Source organism: Chrysemys picta, chromosome 2 (assembly GCF_011386835.1).
Source record: "Chrysemys picta bellii isolate R12L10 chromosome 2, ASM1138683v2, whole genome shotgun sequence".
Lineage (NCBI taxonomy): Eukaryota > Metazoa > Chordata > Testudines > Emydidae > Chrysemys > Chrysemys picta.
In genome coordinates, this window is record NC_088792.1 from 58509021 (window position 1) to 58526920 (window position 17900).

Consider the following 17900-nt stretch of genomic DNA (forward strand, 5'->3'; position numbering starts at 1 on the left):
ACAGCTCCTACTTGGCAGGGGGAGCCATGACCAAGCTAGGGATACCCCTCACTCTAAGACACTGAATTATGCAGGGGACAGTCCCTCTCCAGGGACACCATGCCCCATATCAACCCACCACTCCTCCCAGCCATGTGATATCATGGATGAAAAAATTCTGGAAGGGGCCTTCTTGAAACTGAACCAGCAGGAGCAAAGCGACGGAGTCACGCCGGGTCCTGTAGAAACTGATTATGTAAGCGCATCACTCCACCTATCTCCATGCTCCCTTCTATCATTCTTTTCTTTTCCCCTATCTTCCTTGTCCCGACTTCTTAGACTCACTGTTCAGCTAAAACCCCTCCCAACCCCTTCTCCCCAATAAATAAATAAACACAAACAAAACAACACAAGAACACTGAAAGAAAGCAACAACAGAAATTGTGGAACTAACATGACATTTGCATTTGCATCTGTTCACTCTGTTATATACCTTTCCCCTTAATTCCTTGTCTGTTGTGTCTATTTTCAAATAAGGTCAGCATGTAAGCCTGCTACTGGTACCACGTAACCCAGTACAACCTGCCATGGGTCAGGCGCTCGGCAACTAAACCATGAACCCCATACCAGATACCCATTGGAATGAAAAACAATATCCACAAAGGAATGACTCCATCTGGTGCTGCTGCCTTACAGCAGGTAGTTCTTGGCTGAACAAAGGCTAGCGGAGAAAATCCTGAATCAAATCCACTGCAGAGAAAATGTCAGGTATTTGGCACTGCAACTCAACTCTGTCCTCCAGCATCTCCTGCAGCCATGCTGACTTCCAAATCTTGGTCTCCAAGCTTATGGGTAAGTCAGTACCACAAAAGGGAGGGCTTTGATCCTAAGGCAAGCATCTGGCTCTTTATTTTTTCTACCTGGACGTACATGCCAAAGGTTTGTATACGTTGGTCTCCCTCTTCAAAGTTGCTTGTTGGAATGTGAAGACAATGTTCACTGGTGTGTCAAATTATAATTATCTAGAGGAGGTCAATAACTCTAGAAAGTCTGTCAACATTGATAGAGAGCTGGAGAAGTTAGACATTTATGTAGCCACTCTCTCTGAAATGAGAGTAGCTGACACAGGGTCTATACACAAGATGCATTGTACTTTTTTCTGGCATGGAGAAAGACCACTGTGAACACAGGGTGTATTTTGCATTCAAAATACTCATTAGCACTCATGTTCTAATGTTCTGTTGCAACATCAGAACATATCATGTCACTAAAAATATTTACTACAGATGGCTTTGCCAATATTGTCAGTGCATGTGCCCTACCACTTTCCTTCATTTCTGAAGAGAAGGACTTGTTCTATCAGCAACTTGACAGCATTATCAATAAGCTACCATCGAGTGAGCAACTGTATCTACTGGAAGCTTTCAATGCTAGAGTTGGTTCAGATCATGAGATGTGGGCACTATGCATTGGCCACCATAGAGGTGGGAAAATGAACAACAATGGACAAGGCTCCTGGAATGCTGCACTCCGCAAGGACTGTGCATTACCAATACCTACTTCCAAGGCTGTCACCGCTGGAAGGTCTCATGGAGACAGTGCAGATCTGGACACTGGCACCAACTGGATTTAATTGCCACCTGCAGAAAACACAGGATCTTCTCCACACTCTTAGTTTTCACAGTGCAGACTGGGACACAGACCGCACACTTGTATGCTGAAAACTAAGGCTCTCACTACTGAAATCCCAAAATGTCAAACAAAGCTGTTGCCCACACATTAACATCAACAACACAAAAGATGAAGGAAGATGTCTCCAATTCACTATGAATCTCAGGGAAGCTTTGTCATCGACTGTACCTCCCCTGAAATCCGATGCAGCATGGAACACACTCAGAATGAATATCCATACATCTGCAACCTTAGCTTTTAGTAAAAAGACTGTAGAAGATACAGACTGGTTTGCAACATACTCTGACTATATGCTTCCAGTAGTTGAAGCAAAATGCACAGCATATCTCCACAACAACATGAACCCCTCTCCTGCGGCATTTGCTAACCTTAGCATGGCCAAGAGCACATTGCAATGAAAAGCAAAGCAATATGCTGCATCATACTGTTTCGATCTGTGCGAGAAGATACAAAAGTCCTTTGAGATTGGAGATCTAAGAGGTATGTAAGATGAAATCAAGAAAGCAACAAGTCCTTCAGTCAAGGAGACTGCTCCTCTTAGATCTCTTAATGGAAACGTCATAACTGATGGGAAACAAATAGCTGAAATGCTAGGTGGAACACTATCACAAACTCTATTCATGTGAAACCACTGCTGAATTTTGAATAAAAGATTCAGGCTATGTCTACACTGCACTTTCGTCGCTAAAACTTTTGTTGGTCGGGGTGTGAAAAAAACACTCCCTCGACTGACGAAAGTTTTACTGATGAAAAGCACTGGTGTGGATAGCACTTTGTCGGTAGGAGATGCTCTCCAGCTGACAAAGCTACCACCCCTTGTTGGGGGTGGTTTTATTTTGTCAGCAGGAGAGCTCTCTCCTGCCAACAAAGAGCGGCTACACTGCATAACTTACAGTGGCACTGCTGTAGTGGCACAGCTGTGCTGCTATAAGGTGCGCAGTGTAGACATAGCCTCAGTTACCCCAGCTGAGTTTGAACTCCCTGAAGCAAATTGACTGGAGGGCTAAGTCACATCTACAGCGAATGTGGGCTGAGGACCATGTGGGGAAGCTGAGGCAGAGAGCTGCTGTATTGCCATGGTCCTCTATGAAGGGATGTGCTGGAATAGCATCTCTTACAAGCCAGCTCTTGATATAGGGTCTGGGCAGATGGACTAGTGCTTAATTTGTGCCAGGGTTTGCCAGGACTGAGCCCCAGCCCCTCTATGCTTGGCAGTTCATAGCCCCGGCACATCTGGGCTTGCTGCATCAATTAATGTAAAAAAATTGCTAATTGCTTGAGCCCCGGCACCTGTTTCACCCCAACTGTGGGGATCTCAACTCTCAGAAGGGGGTACTAGAAGAGGATCTGTATCCTGAGAGTCTGTCTAGGGACCCAGAATGAGAGACAGTGCCTGGCTTCTGCTCAGGAAGCTAAAAGAGCATACAGAACTCAGCTGAGGTTGGCCCCAGCCTGCTGAGAGTCCAGCCAGGGGAGCTCCACTGGAAGGCTGTGTGTATATGATAGACATTCATGACAAAAAGCTCAAATTCCCCTTATCTACAACTAGGGGTTACCTCATAGTCTGAACCAATTCTAAGCCAGAATCAGAGACAAAAACAAGAATAAGGTACAGCAAGAAGCTTTTAACATTTTTGTCACAGAAAGAAAAAAAACTGAAAACAAGCTACAAGAAAACAAGTAAGAATAAATGTTTTCTTAATCAAATATAAACAACCAAAATAGATGAAACTTCTCTTCTAATCATCAACATGAATATGTAGATAAAATGTGTTTCCCAGGAACTTGAGAATTCCTCAGTGAAATAAACCAAACAAATATAAATCCAAATTAAAATGCCAAAGCCTGTATTGGGGCTGAGGCTAGTGAAAAATCTGAGGAGCTTTTGGATTGTTCAAATTTTTGAGGACCAAACTGCTTTGAGGCTATCCTTCTCCTGAAAGGGAAGAAATAAAAAGTAGAAGCTTGCTTTTTTTCTAGGCAAAAGAGAGGCTAAGATATAAATATAAATAAAACACATTCCCTCCTCTGAAGAGCTCGTAGGACAATATTTTAGGAGAGGGAGGCTGTGGGGATTATTAATTATTAGAAGAGGAGAGATTTAAGAAAAGTTTTTGAGGAAGAGAGGCATCTTGTGGATGAAGATAGTAAGACTGTTCCAAACATACCAGTTTGGCAGAAAGAATAAAGTTGAGCCTGAGAAAAGGAGGCAAAAGTGGTAGGTGAAAAGGTCTACAGGCTTAAAGGCCCAGGGGAGTGAAGTTATCTACTCTGTAGTGGAAGGCAAAGTAGCTGGTTAAGATGGGTGCTTCTTTCATAACTAGAAAGTCAGAGATGGATAGAACCAGTGGAAGATGCCACCCAGGAGGTGACTTCTCCTTCGGCAACTGGTGTCTTCATTACGCTCTAACCCTAAAATGTCCCACTGTCACAGCTCCACCAGTTGCGGCACTAGTGAAAGTGCTAATGTGGGCCAGCTGCCAGCGTTGCAAATCATGCCATGTAATCCTGCAAAGTTCAGGTCTACATACGGCAGTAGGGGAAAGTAGGGTGGCTGCTGGTGCCTTGTTACATTAGCGCTCTCATTGTGGGTACCACCACCAAGGCATACATGAAGAGAAAGTGCAGCTTAGACAAAGCCAGCGGGTAATGGAGTGTCAGACTTCACCAAAGAGAGGGGCGGATTTAAAAAACAATAATAAAAAGCCAAGATAAATCAGGTTCCCAGGGGAGGTTAATGAGAACTTTGTGGCACTTGGGTCAGTGCCCTCCCTTTCCTTTACAGGGTCTCGTGTGAAGGCTGGTGTGGGAAGATGGGATGAGATCCCAAAGAAGGGGCTCCATTCCCAGTGCACCTGCCCTCAGCTCTGCCACTTTCCTTAGGTACACCCGGGTGTCCCCTGGGCGCTGCAGAGCGCAGGGCTAGGCAGGCCCACACCCCAGGGGCTATGGGAGGGACGGGCACTGTATTTCGGGAGCAGCCTGCTACACTGGGCTGTGCCTCCAGCCAAGGACCCCCACAGAACAACCCCACCCCCGGGCTTTAGCCAGGGCTGCACGCCCGGGGACCCAGCTCTCCTGGCAAGAAAACCAGGCACCGGGCATCCGCCCCCTCTGCACAGCCCTAGCCCCCGAGGGCGCCTCTTCCCTTCCCCCCTTGGAACATGCCCCCCGGGCCGGGCTCCCCGACCTCTCCCCCTCCCTTCCCCGTCCGTGCGCTCGCCCCCCCGAGCGGCGGGGCGGGTTGGCTCAGCCCGCCGGCCTCTCCTCCTCCCGGTAGCGAGGGGCTATTTTTAGCAAATCCTCCTAGTGTCGCCACGGGCTGCGCTCACATCGCTCAGCCCCTCGCTGGTTGCAGCCGCGACTGCCTCCCTCCCTCCTCGCGCGCTGCCGCCCCTCAGCCCCGCACACAGAGAGCCAGCCCCGGCTGCTGCCTGCGCGCCGCGCGCCGCCCGGGCCATGCCCAGCTAGCCCCCAGCAGCCGCGGCAACTTTCCCTTCCCCTTCCCCTCCCGCGCCCTTGGAAGATGGCAGTTTGGGGAAGGGCTGGAAGTTGCAGCCCGGGAGCGGAGCGGTAAGAGGCAGCGACAGGGAAGGTGAGTGGCATCGATGCCAGGGAACGGCGGGGGCTCAGTGCTGGGTGGCTCCTGTTAGCCAGGTTGCAAAAACCTCTGATCCATCAGTCTTGAGAGCCAAGGGCTAGCTCTTCCCTGCTGCCCCCTCTCCAGCTGCGCCCTGGCAGGCGGTCCCTGGGCTCTCCCCTCTGCTAAGCCAGCTGGATTTTTAGGACCCTTTCACTGGGCTGTCAGAACTTCAGCTCTTGGTTAGGTCAAGCCTGGTGGGCTATTTGCATGGCTGTTTGATGTTAGGGTGGTGCTGATGGTGTGGAGGGAGGGGTGTGTGTGTGGAGGGGATGAGGATCTAGTGCTGGAGACAATTATTCCCCAACACATTTTTATTTCTTTGGAAAGAAGATACATAATGAGAAGTTTGTTTTAATAATATACTTTGTACTGGGAGGGAAATCTTTCTGACTGCCTCCCTCCCTCTTCAGCAGCGGCTGTCACTGTGCTCTGCAGTGCCCTATCCAGCAACAATATTAATACAACAGCCAGGTTTTCATGAAAGTTCAAGAGCTGACAAAAATAATTTCTAGGCCGGTGGAAGGTGAATAGTAAATTATATGCTCGTTAAGGTTAACTGGGTAATTAAAACCTACACTGGGGTGTCACAGTGGGAGATGTTTTGCTACCCACTGCACAGGTGGAAGAGCTCATGTCTGTATGCACAGTATTAAGCGGTTTTTCAGTCATTGCAACCTGTAGGGATTTTGTATAAGGTGTGCTTTCTTGCTGTAATGGGACATTTGGCTAAATAATAGGAATGGGCCAGATGTAGCTATTTTAGAAGCATTTGGATGATGCAGTGATAGGAAAACTAGAGATGCATTTACTGATGCTAATTTGAATCCTCATATGAGATTCTTATACTCCTAATTTCAGGAAGATGTGAGTTTTTATTTTCTATGACTAAGTGGTTGAGTGACTTGAAATCCCAAAAGCTTGCAAGAAACTGAAATAAGCCTAGAATGACTAGTTTGGGCTCTTTAGAATGAAAGGTAAAATTGTTTTGATATTTTGCAAACAGTGTAAATGTGGCTAAATTTCCTGTATATTACTGTACAATCTGAAATAGATGATAATAATAATACTTGATAATTTATGCTTCAAGTTACTTTAGAAAAATAGGATTTATGATTGTGAATACTGCAGAAAATATATCCATCCTTCAAAGATTTACATTCATCATGATGGAGTTTGTAGTTTTCAGAGCCATGTAGCACTTTCAAAACTTAAAGGTGTTATTAAAATACATGAGAATGAAATGAATTTATGGAAGGAATATTTAAAACAAACCTAAAATAGATAGTGCAATAATGAGGTGTGTTATGGGAACCTTTTGACATTTGAAAAGGTCTAAGTGCTCTTTTCTAATGCAATAGCAGTTATGATTCTTTGTCATAAACAACACAGAATAAGCACAGATAAAAATTATAACATAAATCAAGGCATTCATATATATTTGTCTGTCTACTTTATGATCCTTTTAGTTTAATAAAATGATGAAATGACAGAAGTAAGAACAGTTTTGGGACATTCACTGAAAGCAGTTTTAATACATTTTTGAAGTACAAGGGCTTGCAAGCTTTATTATAAACTCTATGAGCAAAGAGGAAAAGCAATTTATATTAAGGCTTTCCCAACGCTTTCCTCTCAGCACCATCTTCCTTGATCTGCTTGAGAGAGTTGTAAAACTCTAATTTTCACCTCGTTTTGTTTTCTAAATTTTCTGTGACAAGCCCACCCATTCCTTTCGGAAGGGCCCAGTCCCACATTTGCTTCGTACCCAAAACTCCTATTTAGTTCAGAATCATGCTCTAACACAGTACCAGAGTATTATTGGAAGGCAATTCCCTGCCCTCACACAGAAAAGTTGTATCATTTTACAGATATACATTATACAGTTCACAAGTGTATATATAACGCAATCAACCCATTTGTAAAATTAACATTACAACAATACACAATTTTAACACCTCCTTTTGACTATATGAGCAAACAAACCTGTTCCAATCCATAGAAAAAACATGCCTTTACCCTAGGGGAAAGGTGCAGTGTTCTCAGCTATATTTTGCCTGCCATTGGTGCTAGCCCCCTCGTGTACACATTGAAATATCTCTGCTCTATGGGTGCATCTACACTGCACCCTTCTTTCATCAGTGTGCAGTGTACATACATATATAATCTACCTAGCATGGATATAAATAGCAGCATAGACAGTGAGGTGCAGCTTAGGTGAGTAAAGACATGCCTGAAGGGGTAGGTCTGTACTCGAGTACATAACCTACACGCTACTCTATTGCCCAATGTGTGCGTCCCTGTCTACACTGCTCTGTTTAGCAGTGTAGTGTCCCACTGTCTCCCCACTGCTGGAGCCTTTCGTCACCACAGAAAAAGACTCTGGTAGTGGGGGAAATCTGTCGGTGGGCAAGCTGCTCGGAAAGTCTCCGTCAGTTCCCTGATACTAGACCCTTTCCAATACTCCTGCAATGAGGAAAGGCTCTGTCACCTCCTCATTGCTGGAAGCTTTCCCTGCAGCGGGGAAAGACTCTGGCCATGGGGAAAGGCTCTGGCAGAGGGGAGGCACTGGGAAAGGCTCAGCCTTTTCCCTCTGCTTCCTGCCTGCCAGAGTCTTTCCTCCCCGCAGTGAAAGGCTCCAGCAGCAGGGAAAAGCACTCCATTCTACCTCTGCTGCTGTCAAGGTACTCTCACTTACAGCACTAAAGGTAGGTTAACCTTACTCAAACACTGTTCTCTGTCTCATATTCCATTTCTTTCTGATCATTTAAAAATGCACACAGAGATGCAGGTTTTCATCCAGACTAAAATACCAATTGTGGAAACAATGGCTCCTGGCCTCCCGTTCACCTTCTGTAAACTAGCACTTATCCACAAATGAATAGCAGGCTTTAGTGAAAACTCCACTAGCAAAGGCTGGAGGAACAGTAATTCCTGTTAAGTTTCTTTCAATTTACTACCACCACCTTCCTTCATCTGTCACGAAAGTTCTAAAACAAAAGTGAACTAGTGATTTGACTTTATATGTTTGATACAGATGTTTCTTTTAGAGTTGCAAATGAAAAAAAAATCATTAAATTATGAAAAACAAAATGAAAAGTCTTAAGGTCAAATATCTAAAACATTTCAAATTTCTGAGGAGGGATAATATAAAAAAGGTCATTTTCAAAGAAAATGTCTAAATATTAGGACATCAGAAACATTCTAATAATGAGAAATAATTATCAGTTGCTTATCCCAGCACCCTAATTAGTTTAAATTGAAGCTTTCAGGTATTGTTAAAGGATATAATTGACATGCAGAGAATCACGATCAAATGCAAGCACTTATAGTAGTGTGAATGGTTAATGGTCATTTATAATTATATGATCATTGCAAGCGAATACAAATGATAGGAGTACTTAACTTCTTCTAATAGGAGAATTTTAATTTGGAAATGAATCAAGTCTTATTGTAACACAAAGGTTAAACTTACTGAAATGATTGAAATGTAAAAAATCTGGACATTTGGAATATAGCCCAGTGATCTCCAAAGATAGGAAATGAAGGAACAAGGTATTGGCCATGTAGTCTCTTAAATAGCTCCTTGAACTGCTGCATTATCTCACAGGAGTTGCTTACCAACACACAGCTCAGGGCCAGATCTTCGGCTAGTGTAAATTATCATAACTCCACTGAAGTCAATTGAGATATGACAATTTATATCAGCTGAATAGCCAACCCCACATCTTTAGAGATTGATCAGTACTCACAGAAGTATTAGAAAGCCTCCCATTAATTTCAGTGGGTTTTGGATCAGGCCCTTTTAAAATAAGGTAATGGCAATAAAGAAATCGAAAATGAAGATGTGCAAGAAATGATCAACAGAAAAAGCCTTCCTCCAGGAATATTACTACACATTCTAAATGAAAGTGATACACACAACATTGCTGAACAACCGCACAGGTTCACAAGGCAAAGGGCCAAATCCTGCCAACTTCTACTTGTCATTTTACTGAGTTTCAGTTTTATATTTATTGTTTTCAGGTAAGGAATGGCAATTGTTGTTCATATTTAATGTTTGAGTTAGATTGTTGGCAACTGTTTGTGTTCTAAAACAAAAATGTTTGTTGATCACGATAGTTTGGGAGTGAATACAGCAAGGTTTAATAAAAGTAACATAAAATCAAATTGGTATTTTCGAATGGCATTTTTCATTTAATATATTCACAGTTGAAATCTGAAAACTACAATTTTTGTAGTATTGTTTTAGTTTTGCACACTCTTTTGTTACTTACTCTTCCAGTGGTAATAACATTGATGTATACCTTCCACAGGATTTACCTGTAACGGGCCTGATCCTGAGAGGTGATGACTACTTTCAGTTAATGAACGTTTAGGGAGCCAAGCGCTTCTCTAAGTGCACTCAGCACCACATATTATTGGGTCCTAAGGGTTTCATCCTCTAAGCACTAAGAGCTTGTCTATACCTGGAGTTGTTCCCAATTAACTTTTATTCCAGAATAAGAGTGCCTTGCTCCTGTTCATCTTAAACCACTGGGTTAAGCTAAACAGGAAAATATACTCTTATTGTGGAATAGGAATGTTCACACATGGAGTTAATTAGGAACAGTTAATCAGGAACAACTCCATGCTTAGACGTGCCCTTACTTGCTATATATAGCAAGGTATAGTGTTTATTACCATGAATGGGCCCACTGAATCAGTGGTACTGCTTGAGTTTACACTACAGGATTAAGTACTACTAGGCAAATGCTGACCACCTTCCCTGTGGCCATGAAAGGCCTTGAACACAGTCTGCATATGTGAGGTTCAGGAACACCACATGGGGTACTACAGTGCCAAGCTGTGCTCCCCTATGCCATCACATACAAGGGGATTTCAGGGAGCAGCAGCAGCTACAGGGCTGGTGGATCCATGACTACACAGATTCACCTGCTTCTCCTCTGGTTTCTTCAGCCTTGAGGTAGCAATATTGGACAATAGCCACAAAGCTGCTCATCTGTTGCTCTGTTGTCTTTGGTGGGAGGAGTCTGTTCCCCTCTTACAGGGTATCCAGGGACCTCCTCACAATGGCCTGATTACCCAGGCTGGGCAGTGGCAAGAGGATTTGCTTGAGAGTGCTCTCCTTACCCAGGCAAAGTTCCCATTTAAGTCAGTGCATTCAGAGGGCAGCATGGAGCATTTTGCAGAAAGAAGCAAAATCTTCCTCTTGTTTGCTAATACACTGTGTGAAAGGGTGACTGGCCCTTTCAAGTGGGAACAAGTTCAACCTATGGCTAGTTAGTTGCTTTGCAATGGGGCCTGATAGAGGACACCTGGCTTCTGTAAAGACTCAGGCAGCAGTTGAGAAAGGGGAGCAGGGAGGAACTGTAGGGAGTTGCCTGAATGAGACCTGAGAGAGCAGCAGTTGAGGTAACAGTGCAGAGAGCTAATAGGAGAGTGCTGTGGCTGAGAGTTGTTTGAGAGAATTGGCCACTGGTGGGGAACCTACTGAGTAGAAGGCTCATGTCTTTCTCTGGGTAAAGCAGGAGAATCAGCCCAGTTGGGGCAGGCTGAGCCCAGAAAAAAGAGGGTTATATTTTTGTAGAGGGAGGTTTCTATGAGAAACTGCTTAGCAGAGGTAGTACTTGCAGGCAATGGGAGGCCTGGTGGTGGAACATTGCGGGGAGCCCTCTTGCAGAAGCCTTGAACTGTGAACTATGGAAAAAGAGTCACAAGGAGTATGAAGAATTGCCATAGGTGTGGAGGCTCTGGAATTGGAGCACAGGAATTGAAGAGTGATTGTTAACTCGCAGGTAGATGGCATGGAGTTTGGGATCAGAACAGTAAGAGAGAAATTGGACTCCAAGGATATGTCTGCACTAGAAATAGTACATTAGCACAGGGGTTCTTCTATTCCTGTAGTAAATCTACTTCTCCAAGAGATGGTAGCTAGGTTGATGGAAGAATTGTTCCGTTGACCTAGCGGTGTCTGCAGTGGGACTTAGGTTGGCTTAATTACATTGCAAAGGGCACAACATTTTTCACAGACTTGAGTGATGTAGTTAAGCTGACCTACCTCTGGAGTGTAGACCAGTCACGAGAAGGACAACATTGATGGTTACCTCCCCTGCCAGGAAAACAGTCTGATCCGTGGAGGAGAAGATGGGCATCTACTCCCATCTGTAGGTGAAAACTGTGGAAGGACTCACCAATATTACTGCAGAAGGGTGTCTTGGCATAGGAAAGCTCTATTTCACTGAAATGACAGTCAAAATAAAACAGATATCTATCTTAGATCATTCAAAATGAGGTACTTTGATTTATGTTTATTTTTCAACTCACTCGGTTTGTACAGTGAAACTAGACGGGGCTGTTTAGTCAGTTTAACTTTCTGATTCCCATATGCTAACAGAGTCAGTGGCTCTGAAATTGCAGTCTGTGGAGAGCAAACATGTCACCTGGTGCTGTCTTTTTATCCAGCTGCTAAATCATACTTAAAGACAGAATACATTGCTGCTTAATATTACTTACGTGGAAAAGTAACTGTCACAGTGTTTGTGAATGGTTATGGAGGCAGTTCACTGGAAAATCTCTATGCAGATGTGGTCCACACTATGAAAATAAATGTAAGAACCTCTGCATAGCAAAATCCCGTTGTGTCTGGAAGTCCAATACTGCAGGAGTAACAGCTACATTTAAAAACCAGCAGACTGGTTTTCATTGGAATTCTCAGAACTATGTAAAAATACAGTTTTTAAAAAATGGAACCCAAACTTTAGCTTAAAGTTACACTGTCCCTCTGCAATTTGTGAATAACCTTCACAGAAGTAAGAAAAACAAATTACAGCAATAGAGAATAATGGACTGTATGCTGACTAGGATAGAGAGGAGAATATAAAACAACTGATGAAAATATCATGCATGCATATGTTTTTCTGGTGACTCTTCCAACTTCTGCTTTGAGTCCACTGCAAATAATCTGTGTATTTTTGAGTGAAGAAGACCATCCCTAGTGTTAGCCTGTTTGTATGTAAAAGGTATATGTCTACATTAGGCAAAAAGGTATATTTTAAAACATGAGTTAATATATGTTAAAGTCCTAATGAAGACAAGGCAATCATAGTTTTAACATGTCAGGTTTTACCTTTATTAGCTATGGGGGAGTCCAGAATTTATCTTGACCAGATAACACTTTTTAGCACTACAACTGCCTTGTCTTCATTGGGACTTTAATACGTTGGCTAATGTATTAAAAACACACCTTTTCCCCAGCATCGACAAGCCCACAGCACACATAGTTCTCATGCAACATAACACATTTTAGAATTTTGCTGAAAACTTCCATCAAGTACTATAATAAAAAGTGTATCATTTTTAAAGGGCAAGAATGTTGAGAAATTGCATGGAGATATGGATGATCTCTCAACTGCACAAATCTATAGGAGAAAAATTGTAATAATTGATTACTTATTATTTGTACCTCATTGAAGGCACAATAGATGATTCACAAAACAAATAAACAAAGTCACGGACCTGAAGATTTTACAATCTAAAAAGACAAGAAATGGAAGGATAAGGGAAAGGAATATTTTGTATAAGCAAAATTATGAGGGTGATCACTGTCAAAAGATTTGGTAGTTCCATTTTTAAAATGTATTGTTACAAAGTATCTACAATTTCCACTCTACTTGGCTATTGTTAGTTCCATTTTTAAAAATATAAACTCTATCTAGTTGACCTGGTTGCTACCAGTGTAACCATGACTTGTCAATTCCTTATGGTAACCCAGGATAAAGGTGCCCTCTTACATCACCTCTTGTCCGCCTACCTTCCTGCTCCCACAGTTACCTCCTGCTTAACCTGGGGCAAGGAAAGAAAGAAAACAAAAGAAACACTTTGTGAAGGAATGTACTACCCCTTTAAGGGACAGGCTGGGTTTATGGCTGGAACCTTCTAGGGCAGGGGTCGGCAACCTCTGGCACACGGCTCGCCAGGGTAAGCACCCTGGTGGGCCAGGCCAGTTTGTTTACCTGCTGTATCTGCAGGTTCGGCCGATCGCGGCTCCCACGGGCCGCGGTTCACTGCTCCAGGCCAATGGGGGTGGTGGGAAGCCACGGCCAGCACATCCCTCAGCCTGCGCCACTTCCTGCAGCCCCCATTGGCCTGGAGCGGCGAACCACGACCAGTGGGAGCCGCAATCGGCCGAACCTGCGGACGCGGCAGGTAAACAAACTGGCCCAGCCCACCAGGGTGCTTACCCTGGTGAGCCGCATGCCAGAGGTTGCCGACCCCTGTTCTAGGGTGTAATCAAGGATGCTGTACCCTGCCCTAGAGCTGAGCTATTTAAACAGGAAGAGCACTCGGTATGTGTAAGGACCTGGGATCTAGAACCTAGGCTTGTAGAGCCTAGGGTGGTTGATATTCCGCCAGTGCCACCAGAAGGCTGAACAGGAAGCTGAGCAAGTGAGAGGGGTGTAGAAGCCATACAAGGTGCAGTGAGTGGTGATTTCTCTGTGTCTCCAGGAGATTTGCCTAATCAGACTCAGGGACTTTGTTTTGTGGACTTTAAGTTTGGGAGTTTTGAACCAGGGTCCTGAGGTGAGGCCCTTATGAAGTATTTATTGTCATTGCTCCTCTCCTGAAATCTTATTCAAACAGGAATAACATTTTTGTTATTCCTTACCCTGGACTGTTCAAGTGAACCTATTACTGCCCCAACTGAGGGAAATTAAGACAGGGCATGCCCACATTGCCAGACTGGGCTGCAAAAGGGGTGCAAGGGGATGACATATACTGTTACATACTTAAATGTTCAAAGTTTCCATTATCTGAAGGTTCTTTCTGGTGCTGGCTAGAGGCAGGAGGGAGTAACTGACCCAAGAGTAAATAGCCTGTCTCAGGTCTCTCCTGTCTGCTCTGTCCTTCATAGATTTTCTGGAGCAACTCTTCTTGTGTGCTTGGATTTGCTGCTGTGATGCTTTTGAAACTTGAGCCTTGTCTACACAAGAAATCATAATTCCTAGTTCTTATAGAGTGTTTTTTATAAGTAGGTCTGAAAACAAAGGAGGTAAGTATTATCTGTACTTCACAGATGAGGGAAATGACATGCCCAATGGAACTCAGGTTTCCAGAGTCCCAGTCTAGTGCTTTATTCAGGTTACACTGCCTGTTGAAAGAAAGTTGAGCACTCATTTAACTTAAGTTGTGATTAAATTTTTTTTTTTAAAAACAGATTCAGTTAAAGCAGTATAGACACCAGCTTACTTTGGTTCATTGTAAATTGATCAAGAGTTGGTTTAAGCTAACTCAAAATAATCTATTTTTAGAAAGGAATAAGAGTACCCACATCAGGGGTTTCACTGGTTTTACTAAATTGTTTTAAATAATGATTTTAGGCCTGGTCTACACTTAAACTTTTGCGGCCATATCTATGTTAATCAGAGGTGCAATTCCCTCCCATCCCCTGACATGGCTGTGCTGGCAAAAGGCCAAGTCTTGATGCAGTTATATTGGCAAAAAAAGTCCTTTTTGCTGTATGGCATACTCCATTTGGGTAATTATGAGGATTCTGGGAGGGCAAGTACAGCCCATGGTGAAACAGCAGCAGCACAGACTTCAGTGCTCCAATGTCCGTGTTAGCTAGATTATAGCTAGGTCATGTATGTCTATATGAGCTGCAGTCACACCCTGCAATTGAGTGTAGGCATACCCTATGTAGTTCAAATGTCTTTTTGCAGTATGGCCATTCTCTTTTTAGCTAGGCTAACTTGAGAAGAGTTCACTTTGCACTGAAGGCATAGCCTAAATGTCCTAACTGCACAACCTTGGGATTACTCTGCAAGTGTACATATAAAATGCTGTTCATTTTTGAGTTGTTTTCTCCAATTAATATTTTAATCTTAATTTTTTTAGGAAGAGGATGATGGAAAGTTAGCTCTAGGGGACTGATCCAAACCCCAATGGACTTTGAATCAGGCCTTAGGAGAAGACAAGTCTCTTCAGTCATTCCAAACTGAAAGTCTAATTTTCCTGAATAATGGATTTTCAGTTCTGGGATCAAATACAAAAAAAATCTAGTTTGTTTCAAACCAAAACTTTCTATTTTAATTGAAAAATTTGGTTTAGGTCAACTGAAACGTTTTGGGTCAATTTGAAACAATTCCTCCCTCTCCCCCCCCCCCCCCCAGTATTTTTATTCATTTTGGGCTGACCAAAATGTTTCGGTGAATTTTGCCATTTTCAGGGGTGTGTGTGTGTGTGTGTGTGTGTGTGTTTTAATTGGCCAAACTTGAATTCAAAATACTATTCTGAAAGAGAAAAAGTCAAAATGAAACAATTGTTGAAATGAAATGTTTTGACTTTCATTTTTTTTTCTTTTCTGAAACAATTTGTTGAATTTGACCTGAATTTATGAATAGTTTTGGAGCCCTGAAAAATGCATTTTTTGGCTGAAAATTTTTTGTCAAAAAATTGCTTTGCTCTACTTCTGTTGTCTTTCAGCACTCTATACATGAACTATACATTTAAAATAAAAAATCATGCACACATTCCTTCCTTACACTTCAGCCCGGCACTTCACATTGATGAATATGTCAAGTAGTAAACAGATTAATAATTTCCTACAAGATAATGAACCAATAGGGCATTGATCAAAACAACAGCTCTTTCAAACCCATAAAGTTGATTTTAAAAGTTCATAAATTCCACTGGAGAACTTGTTTGTGCATCTTATCTACAGGAAACTCAAATGCACTGATAATTTTTGGCATGCAAAGGTTCCTTAATAATTTTACCTTGTAATATGAGGTGGTGTGACATGGGAATTTTATTTTGAAGCTCCTTACATACAGTACTATGACTCCTTTATAAAAGTTGAACAGAAAGTTGCATAACACAAACATTGCAGTACGCCTTAGTGTTTAACTGAACAAAACCCTAATTGTTAAGGAGTTTTTTTTACATTTATCATTAGGCCTCCAAGAGGCAAAGTTGTTAAACTCAAGCTTTGTTTTCAAGAGAGATGGATTAGCCTGAGGCAAGAGTATAATATTTCCAAGACGGATGGGGAAAAATACTGGGGGTATAAATCCAAAATAGAAAGCAAACCTTGGAGTTAAGCAGCTATAAATATGGCTCATGTGGCATGCACAAACCAACTGCACTAAGTACATAATAAATGCATGTGAAATGACTGACTGGTATTTAATTTGTTTGATTCAGTAACACTTGAAAACAGTTGTCAGTGTATGCACAGAAAATTTGAACCTCTTCAGTCCTACACTCCTCCTCAGGCCAGTCTACATCTAAAATTTAGGTTGATCTAGCTATATCACTCAGAGCAGTGAAACATTTCATACCCTCTGCCGTGTAGTTGGGTTTACCTAACCCCCACTATAGATGCAACTAGGTCAGCGAAAGAATTCTTCTGTTGACCTAGTTACCACCTCTCAGAGAGGTGAATTACTTACATTGGCAGAAAACTCCCCTCCATTGATATAGGAAGTGTCTACATTTCAGTTGCACAGCAGAAGTGCCATAGGTGTGCTGCTGTAGTGTAGACATACCCTTAATAAAGTCTGCCCTGTTTAATCATGTTTTCTCCACAGGCTCTATAGTTATTCCGATTTAAAAGAAATGTTTAGTATTTGTTACCTGGCAGTATGCTGTAGGTATAATTACTACCTTAACGTTACAGCTATCCCTGTTCTATAGATCGTATAACAACCATGGATTAACAAACCAGATTATGCATTCCTTAAACTGAAAGCTAGGTAATCTATTCTGAAACTGAAACCACCAGGTTCTTTTTGTATTTACAGTATAGACACATTAAATAAACTCTGTAAAGATGGTATGAATGAAAGGATCAGTGAATCCAAATGGAAATAATATTCAATAATTCAGCAGTGACTTCAATATTTAAGATTTCCTTTTTTTTTTTTACTGATTAGCTTTTACCTAAGAGAATGTTCTTAAACCTCCACAAAACAGAGGCCCTATGAGAAGGCAGGTATAAGAGAAGCAGCTGCAAACTGTCTACTTATTGTACTTTCCAATATTCTGAAACATGGAAACTGTCTAGTCTACATCAGAGTATAGATGCATATAATAGAAGCTGATGGGAGCACGTAATCATTTGAGGAAAACTGAACAGTTATTCAGAGTAGCAGCTGTGTTAGTCTGTATCCGCAAAAAGAACAGGAGTATTTGTGGCACCTTAGAAACTTACAACCATGCTCAAATAAATTTGTTAGTCTCTAAGGTGCCACAAGTACTCCTGTTCTTTTTGAACAGTTATTCTGTATCATTTAAAGGGGATTTGTAGAGTGGATTGCAAGGAGTCTTGGTTGTCAGAATATAACTAGTATAATCCTCCCTCCCTACTCATTCATAAAATATTTCTTTTTAAACAAAGAATTAATGTTTCTAGATTGCATATTGTGTTAGTGCAATCAGCAAGGAAATAAGCATTCAGCACCCCATCTTTCATAACTATGTGGCCCTTCTTCCCATAGTATCTGAGTGCCTCACAGTTCTTCTGTGAGGTAGGGAAGTACTATTGTCTGTATTTTACAGGTTTGGAAACGGAGGCTCAGAGAGTCTAAGT

General features: G+C 42.4%; 1 protein-coding gene across 2 annotated transcripts in view; it reads left to right on the top strand.

The window, feature by feature from the left end:
• Window positions 1-4985: 4985 nt before the first annotated feature.
• Window positions 4986-17900, top strand: part of HDAC9 (histone deacetylase 9) — a 650822-nt gene continuing 637907 nt past the window's right edge. The window contains exon 1 of one of the 2 annotated variants that reach the window (XM_065583246.1): window positions 4986-5266. The gene's annotated coding sequence lies outside the window, so the exon portion shown is untranslated. The remainder of the gene's footprint in view (window positions 5267-17900) is intronic. The other variant, XM_065583252.1, reaches the window with a different exon arrangement.